Here is a 9,168-nt window from a genome sequence, read left to right as displayed (position 1 = left end):
GAATGCGCGCGCCGCTGGATTGGGAAGCCCTGGGTTGATCGAACTAGTTGTTAACCAGCGTCGTGATACAGGTTATGCGGGAACGCGGTTGTTAGGTTTGGTGAAGCCGGATAACTGAAAGAAATCCAGGGCATGTTGATCTTGATTCGTAGTATAGGCCTCTGGTGTTCCTCTGTCCTTCGTCAGTTTGTCTATCTGTTTGTCCTGTGAGAGTCCTGTTCATTTGTAGTTGTAAGTTTGTAAGTTGTAGAGTCAGAATAAAGCATGTTTGTCTGAACTTCTGCTTTGAAGAGTCTTGCATTTGGGTCCTACTACTGAATTGTGACATGGACAAACAAGCTATCTTATATAGATTACTTATTCAGTCATTTTTAGCCAGGCTAGCAGCATGTCACTGAAATATCTTGACAACGATTGGATGGATTTTCATGAAATTTTGTACAGACAATTATGGTTCCTAGATGATGAACCTTACTGGTGATCCTCTGACCTTTCCTCTAATGCCACCATGAGGCATTTTTGGTTTTGAGTGAAATGTCTCAACAACTATTGAATAGTTTGCCATGAAATGTGTTACATATATTCATGCTCACTCAAGATGAATTGTACTTCATATAGCGCCATCGTCAGATGAGTGGCATTATTTGGTGATGTGGTATGAAACACAAGTAATGATGCATTGGTTAACTGCAGTTTGAGTTACAATGCACACAAATTTAAGATTACCGTTGACCAGAGTATTTTAAAAAATGACACTTTTCTAGGGCTGTTTGGAGACTTAATTCTTCAACAATAACAATGTGTCCAAATCTTTTACATTTTGGGTAGAGCAGCAACAACAACATGGATGCAGAAGTGTGTGCATTTTAAGAATTGATCATGCCGACAATTTGTTTTCATTTTGACCATTTGCATGTATGTTTTGATGTTTGCGATATGTGTGCATGTGATTTTACTGTAATGTGGACCCACAGTTTGAAATACATTGAATTAAAACGGCATCCATTACAGGGCCAGACCCCACACACACACACACACACACACACACACACACACACACACACTCTGTTTATGGTTTGTGTGCAGAGACATTCCTCTCAACCTTTTACAAACACCAACCCTCATTCCTTCAGTCCACTTTCAAATATACTGTACCAAAAGTTCTGCTTAAAAAAGTTACAATTGTTGGATGCAAGGCCAACCAAAACATATATCTAAATGTCCTGTGTACAACAGTATCTTATGTGAAAGGTAGTCCTTATTTATCGGCATTTTTTTTATTACATAGATTGCCTAAATTTGGCAAGATCAAATAAAGGGCAAAACATATAAATCTTGACTTTGACTTTGCAGTTTCAAACTGACGTTTAAAGATTTGTTCTTCCTAAACAGAGATGAGGCATAATCAGTTTCTTTTCTTCTCCAGTGCATCGTTTTACTTTATTATTTTGTTGTCCTTTACACGAAGGGCGGAGTGACTAAATCTAATCTGGAAATGATGAGCATGAAGTCTGCTGGTGATGGAAAATCCTTGTCTATTCCAAACTCCCTCCTGCAATTTGCCAGTAGCTGGAATGCCAAGGAACACTGAGCACAGAGGAGCACAGTGTTTTATTACCCACCTACCCAAATATGAATCTAGCTTGAATGGGATTGCTGTATAAAGCATGCATATTTGATCAGCAGCCCTCCCCGAAATTCATTGTCATCCAAAAAATATGCAAAAAAAGACAAATTACAGTGAGACATTTTCATAAAAGAACCATGTATTTCTATTCAAGATGGATGGTATAATTGGCTTCTAATGTGTTTGTGCACAGAGCATATATTTGAACATAACTGACTTCATTGACAGCTTCAGTTTAAAATATACTGGCATTACAGCAAAAACACATACTAATTCAGTGGAAAGAAATTGGCCTTTTAGTTTATGTCCCTGGCATGTCATTAATGTCCTCTTATTTCAGTAAGATGGAAAGTGTATTAGGATGTTTATTGGTGAATGAATTGGTGATGGGAGAGTTACTGTATGTACTGGAGGCTTGGCCAGGCCAGTGTACCAGGCATACCAGCATTTAGTCACATCAGGTAACTGGGTCAATAATCCCGTGTCCTCCTTCAAGCCCGAGGAGGGGCAGAAAACACACACAGAACCGGAGAAAGAGGAGAGGACAAATTAGTCTTTTTTTGTGTATAAGCACCAACAGCAGCTCTGTGCTGCAGAGCAGTCTTTATTTCATGTGTAGGAGCCAAAAAACAGTTTTTGTTTATATTTAAAGAATAATAGTTATAATTTTAAGACTTCCCATATTTTGGTTATAGTTCTGATCCACTGATTTTGATTGACAGCTAGGCCACTGAGTGGCAAATCGGCCACACCATAGTAATTGTGGGTGTGGTATAATTAATAAAGGGAAGTTGGAAACACGAGTAGAAAGTTTTGGAAGACCAAGCTTTAGTTGAGACCAAACACAGTTTTTTAACAATCTAGTCATCCCGTTTCATCTTATTTGATATCATTTAAGAAACCGTCAGTATTATTTATGTTCCCTGATTCTCACACACATGCAACATTGGCCTACAACGTTTTGGTAGGATCATAAAGATTTATTTCTATAGGTAGGATATTTGACTTTAATTATTATTTTCAAACAACAAACCCATGTGCCTGGATCAACAACAAAGGAACCAAGGTGCGTTAAAACCACTCTTCTATTGCTGGGGCAGTGGCTATAATTTTGAAACGGAATAGCCACTACATCATGTTTGCATGCTTTCTTCCTTTCTAACAGCTTTCCATCCCTTGTACTGTCAAACCTTTCTGTCCTTTACATAAAAAATCACAATGAAAATGTTCCTGCAAGTCAACCTCCATTGCCATTTGGAGCTGCTGATGTGTAAATATGTTTATATCAGACGTATCCTTCTTAGTCTGAATATAGATAACTGTTACACCTGGTTTCTAATCTTTCAATTAAATGAATACTCACACTCACAGACATATTCTGCTCCTTCTTCGTGCGGGCAGGACGATTTTCAGCGGGAGAAGTAAAGAGGGTTAACGTGATGAGACTTTATAACTCTTTCTTTCTTCCTTCCTTCTCCACCTGCTTTGTATTCTCTTTTGTGCTCTCCCTGTCTGTCTCTCTTCCGCATTAATTTCTCTCGTCCTCTCCGCAGACAAACACAGCTGAGGTACGGGCAAACCACCAAAGTGTGTGTGTGTGTGTGTGTGTGTTAGAAGCTGTGCCAACCTGAACCTGCTGAACTGCAGCTCTGACAGACCCTCAGCCCTCTCTCTCTCTCTCTGCAGATAGTTGGATGTCAGCACTCGCTGTGTGATACAGCCAGAAACACAAACCAGTCCATTTGTTATACATGCACACCTTATTTGATTTACATAAACTCGATATAGGAGATAAAATACGCAGGTAGGAATTTACTGATTAAACCTGACTCATATGGCACAACACGTCTCGAATAAACACAGTGTTCCTTTAGCCAAATGTGGCTGTAAAATGTGTGCAACGTCACATCAAGTCTGCTTCGATCCAGTTAAGAGGAATTAACTGTATGAAAGAAACAAAGGCACAAAATTGCTTCACTTTCCCTCACACACAGTGAAGCAATTTTCACAAATTTGAACTATGAAGTTCTTAAAACATGATTCCAGCAATGGAATCAATATTGAAAGAGGGCTAAACAATAGCAGACATACCGTGCTGTATACCAAAAAGTACTGTAGTTTGCTTTTACCTCTTACATTTTCATCTAATATATTCTAAGGTTGATGATGATGATTCAGAGATGAAGGCCAACAGGTAGAATATTGTTATTGTTAAAGACAGGAAGGCCTTCATCTCTTGTCGTGACACTGTCATTGTCAGCGACTGTGTTTGGTTGGTGTTGGTTGGCCGTTGAATACTGCAGCTTTGTTATTATCCACATAGTTTTCATCATCTCTGGGTTTCCAGGGGCTTGAAGGGTGTCTACATGATTTGCTCCATTTGTGGGCCTCCTCCGTCCTTAATAATGCTATTTTCTGTAGTTTGTCATCTCCCTCGCTGACCCTATAACTTACAAGATAGTACCAGTGTAAATTGATACTGATCTCTTGGTCACACATATAGATGAAACGTCTAAATCTGTGTGTTCTGCTGCAGGTTTTGCTCCTAAAGGTCACTGCCTCTTTCCACATCTAGGCTACTACAAAAAAGTTTCCACAGTCTCTTTTGCTTCTGTCTTTCCAAAACACAAGCCAGCAGGTTTGATTTCTTAAACACTCTGCAGTTCCTGTGTTTCCCTGAATGACCTCGGGCTTTGACACCTGGTTGCAGGCCACTGACACTGAAAACAGGAAAAGTATCAACAAACAGTACCTGTTGCATCACCACGAGATTCTGCATCAGCCATAGTTGATTTTCTGCCTGTCACAGAAATGACCATATTCACCCTCCTGCAGCAGTGCCTAAACTTGAGCCACTGGTGTCCTCACCAAATGAGGAGTTTATTTCATAAGTCATTTGCATACTGTACATAAAACTATGTAGTATCTAAGGCAGGGGTGGCCAACCAGTTCAGCATAAAGAGCCACAAAAAACCCCGCACGATAGCAAAAAGCCACACAACACATGCACGTCCACACTACAACAGCAACAGTGACTTCCAGATCTGATGACAGTCATAATACATAGCAGTTTTCATAGTTTTTTTTCTCACTTAGATTGACTCAGTGGGAAATCTGACAGTCTTTGTTATCCATAATCCTTTTCAGATCTTGCTAGAACTCGGTTGTGCCACTCAAAGCGACTCTTTCACTCGTTTGTCACTAGAGGGGCTTTCAAACAATCTGATTCAGGAGTGAAAGGGTTAACGAGGAAGGTGATCTGTGGCAGCTTTTTTTTCCTCGGGTTGCAGAATTTGTCCTCAAAACTCTGCTACATTATTTTTTATTTTAAAATAATTGGCAAATGTATTGGCAAGTGCATTCCATTTTTTTTTTTGTACTTATCTGAAATGTTTCAAAAAGTAAAAAAATAAATAAATAAATCCACCAATAACACAGCCCCCAGCCACACAGTAAGAGCCTCAAAGGAGCAGGCAAATACAGTACAATACAGCTCAAGAGCCACAGGTTCGCCACCCCTGATCTAAGGTAATTAAACACAAACTGCTTTGTTGTGTGGTTTGAAGACAAACAAAAGTTTGTGATGAAAGATGGGTCTCTAAAATTGAACTTCAGCTCCAAATCACACATTGCTTCACACTTCACACTGTGAATTGTGACATCGACATCACCACATACTGTACATACTCTTTTATTCATGTGTGACATTAATGTTACTGTATTCTTGCAGGAATAATCTCCAAGCATGTTTCAGCTGGACAGTTAACATGTAAAGAATAAAGCAAAAAATAAAACGGTTGCAGGAGCGTAGGTGAAAGTTGTTAGAGAATAGTTTCTTCCCCTCAACATTGAGACTCAGCAGATTCTCCCAAATTAAATCCGACTCTCAGTACAATCAATACCTGGAGGTTTTCTCTGTGCCGAGAGCAATGACTTGAGATTTTAGGAGAAAATACAGCGTCAGCTTCTAACTTAATGTTCCTTCACTGGTCAGTTTAATCAAATCGAACCGCCAGTAAAGAAAACTCCTGACCTAAAATTGAAATGTACAATATTAGATTCACTGCATTTGCTGCTCAGACAGACAATGAGCTGACGTAAAAAGGTCTTGGGTATCATTAGAGATCCTGCCTTGAAATAAGTGGGTTTGTGTCTGTCAGTGCAACACAGAGAGCCTACAGTACTAGACTACTCACACACACACACACACACACACACACACACACCTACACCTACTGCAATGTCTTTTTCACACCCATGCAAGTGATATCATTAAGTGAGTAATTATAGCATGAATTAATAATGAGCAGACACCTGCTCTTGTTACAGCACAGGTGCTGATCCGTGATCAAACTCCACAGGCAAGTGTGACCTTAAGGTATCACTGGAGGCCTTGATGGCACTGAGTTGTAAGTGGAGTAGATCTGAATCAACACTGGCTACATCTGCAGTCAAACACAGTTATCTATGCCAAGAACATTGCACATGGGCCTGATCATTGTCCATGACATTGATGCAAACAAAAAACCTGAATGGAACTTTAATCAAGGTCTTAAACATTGCATACTGAACAGACACGTAGCTACGGTTTCATGATATAATTTAATGTGTATTCCGTAATACTAAAGTTGTCAGTGTAAGGTAGTAGTCTTAAGTAGGCCACTAGGCCACTGTTGCCATTAACAGATGCAGTTCAGCAATTTTCGTAGTTTACACTTGATCTGTGTAGGCCGCCATGTTTGTTTAAAACTGTATGTACTCCATTAAGGTAAGCAGTTTAATACATTAATAACCACCCACTCAGCTCATTTGTTCACATGTTGCTTATTTAAGTGTGGAGTTACAGTTTGTAGGGTCAAGTACTGCAAATTAGTTTTTATTCACTGGTGTACAAATTGGTTTGGTTAAACTATTGTGGCTAGCCGGTGGGCTAACATTAGCTGTCATCAGCATTTAAGATGACTTGATGGTTTATTTAATAATTCATTTTTATGTGGCAAATCTATTCTTGTTAGAGTGCTATATTTAATTTAGCTTTGCAGAACTACTTATTTTACAGTGTATTATTTTTACGTTAGATTGTTGAAAAAAACTGTATGAACTCCGTTAAGGGGATGAGGGAACCAGACTTCTCTGTGACAATAAAACCCGATGGTCTCTGCCACAATCTTCAACCCAGCATCCCGTGCCCCCTTCTCTCTGCACATCATCCCTAACATCTAACACAACACAGAGTATCGCAGCAGTGCCGAGGGGTACCCCCGAGGCGGCACAACACACAGAGGGAGTGGGTTACATCAGCATTATTGAAAAATAAGCAACCTGTGGGTCGTCATCCTGCAGATCAAGAGTAGGACTTCAGTCTCTTCAGACTGAACTACTTCAGTCAATCCTCATAATACTCAATAAAGAAAGACACATTTTGTTTGTATCTGTGTTACTTATAGTACCATAGCCATACTTTCAGGAACAAGAGAACTAAACATATTTACTGAAGAACTTTACGTATCTTGCCTTCATCAGTATTTCTGACATTAACTTAGAATAAAAGGACTATGTGTTAAGTGAAAAGAAGTGGCTTATAGAGACTATGGAGAATTATCAGCCAACTCTGCAACCCCACGCAGCTTTTATGTGTGTATGTTGGATGGAGTCTCTCCACTCTCATGATGCCCTACCATCTCTTTGGATACGGTGCCATTGCATACCATCACTGTGTTCCACATCAATAAAAGCAAAGGGTTCCCTCTTGTGTCCATTTTGTGCCATTACCCAACCTTGCTGAGTTGTGGTGTAGTCGTATCACTCATTGCCAATTTTAGTAGTGTCAATTTTTTTTTCAGCATTCACTCACTTTTTGCATTAGACTGTGTATTGTAAAAACAAAAAAAGCTTCCTTATCATCAAACCTCACCGTATAGGAGGCGAGGATGTCTTTGTTCAGGTTACTGATGTTGGAGTATGTGCACACTCTAAAGGCTGTTTTATGCTTCTGCGTGGAATCGACGGCGTACCCTCTCGCAGACCCCTCTGCGTCGACGCGAACCCCTCTCCGAGCTCTCCGCCGTAGCTCACCGCGCACCTCCAAAAATGTGTACCTTCGCGTCGAGGCGACGCAGACCGCAAGGACTGTGATTAGTCAACTCGTCCTGTGTGTTGATAGTTGGTGTTTCAAGCAGCCTACTGTGGGGAGTGGCAACATGCTAGTTCACTGACATAAGCTTTGCAAATAAACTCAGACATATTGTGGTTACAATGACGGGGTTATCCGTTTGTAAAGTGTCTATATGTCAGTAACGTTTTGAAATTAGCACTTTGCCAGCAAGCAGTACTTTGTGGGCAGTTCTGCTAAAGTTTGCTTGCTAACATAACATTAAGTGGCTCTCTCTCTTTCGTCGGAAATGGCAGAGTTTCGCGACTGACCCTCCAGAAACCATACACCCCCTACCGTTCTGGCGGTGAAATGCACGGCGACGCAAAGAAACGCGTTCAACTCCGACACAGAACTCCGAAAGGGTCACAACGCCGTAGGAGCGACGCCGTAGGAGCGACGCTGTAGCTACGGCGTGGAGTTGACGCAGAAGCATAAAACAGCCTTTACGCCCACATAAGGGTATCACGTTTTCATCACGTCTGTTGACTTCCTTTAATACTGAACACAAAGGGCCCATTACACAGCTGTCTGACATAAAGGACTATGCAAACAAATAAATGAAACATCAATTAATTGGTCAAATTAAGAAGGGATTAATAAATAAATTGCTGAACGTGTAAAGCTGTAAAAAGGGGGTTTGCTTTGAATGTAAAAGGTCCTGGGCATCTGCTTCACATGTACGAGGTCCTGGGTTGATTACCCAGCATCTCCACGATAACTTCCTGTAATACTGAACCTGAATGCCACTGATCCTGTTTATTTGTATGGTGGCAATAAGAGCTCTCCAGAGTGTCTTCTTTATGAACTGGGGGATTTAAAGTAAGGATAAATAAAAGACTATACAAACAAAAAAAAATCACTTGAGTAATTTGGTTCAGTGACCTCCAATAGCCTCCACACTGATGATCTTGTGACTGCCAAACCAATAGAGCACATTTGGGATGAAGAATTCAGGCTGTTCTGGGGATAATGGAGGTCCTACCCACTATAAGGTGTATCACTGAGTACGTTTACATGCACACTAATATTTCACTATCATTCCGAATATGACAATATTCCGAATTTGATACATGTCATGTAAACAGCATATTCCGGTTGGATATTCCCAATAAGGCCCTTTTCCGAAAATAGCATTTCCCGATTAAGAGGTTATATTCCAGTATTTTTCGGGTTTTGGAGGCATTCTTTGGACATGTACAGCGCATTCAGAATATGCGTCTCAATCGGGTTTTTTTACCGCAGTTTATGCCCAGTTTACGGCCTCTCACCTGTATACGGCTTATGGCAAGGGGGTAAGCTTCGCTTCAGAGCTCGAATCTCGTATGGCGCCATTTTGATGCTACAAAGCGATCACCCCCCGTTAGCATTCCATTGACTGCCATTCATT

The sequence above is a fragment of the Sander lucioperca genome, chromosome 8 (assembly GCF_008315115.2).
Source record: "Sander lucioperca isolate FBNREF2018 chromosome 8, SLUC_FBN_1.2, whole genome shotgun sequence".
In the NCBI taxonomy this organism is placed as follows: domain Eukaryota; kingdom Metazoa; phylum Chordata; class Actinopteri; order Perciformes; family Percidae; genus Sander; species Sander lucioperca.
The sequence above is the reverse complement of the archived record's forward strand: the minus strand, read 5'-3'. Positions refer to the sequence as shown.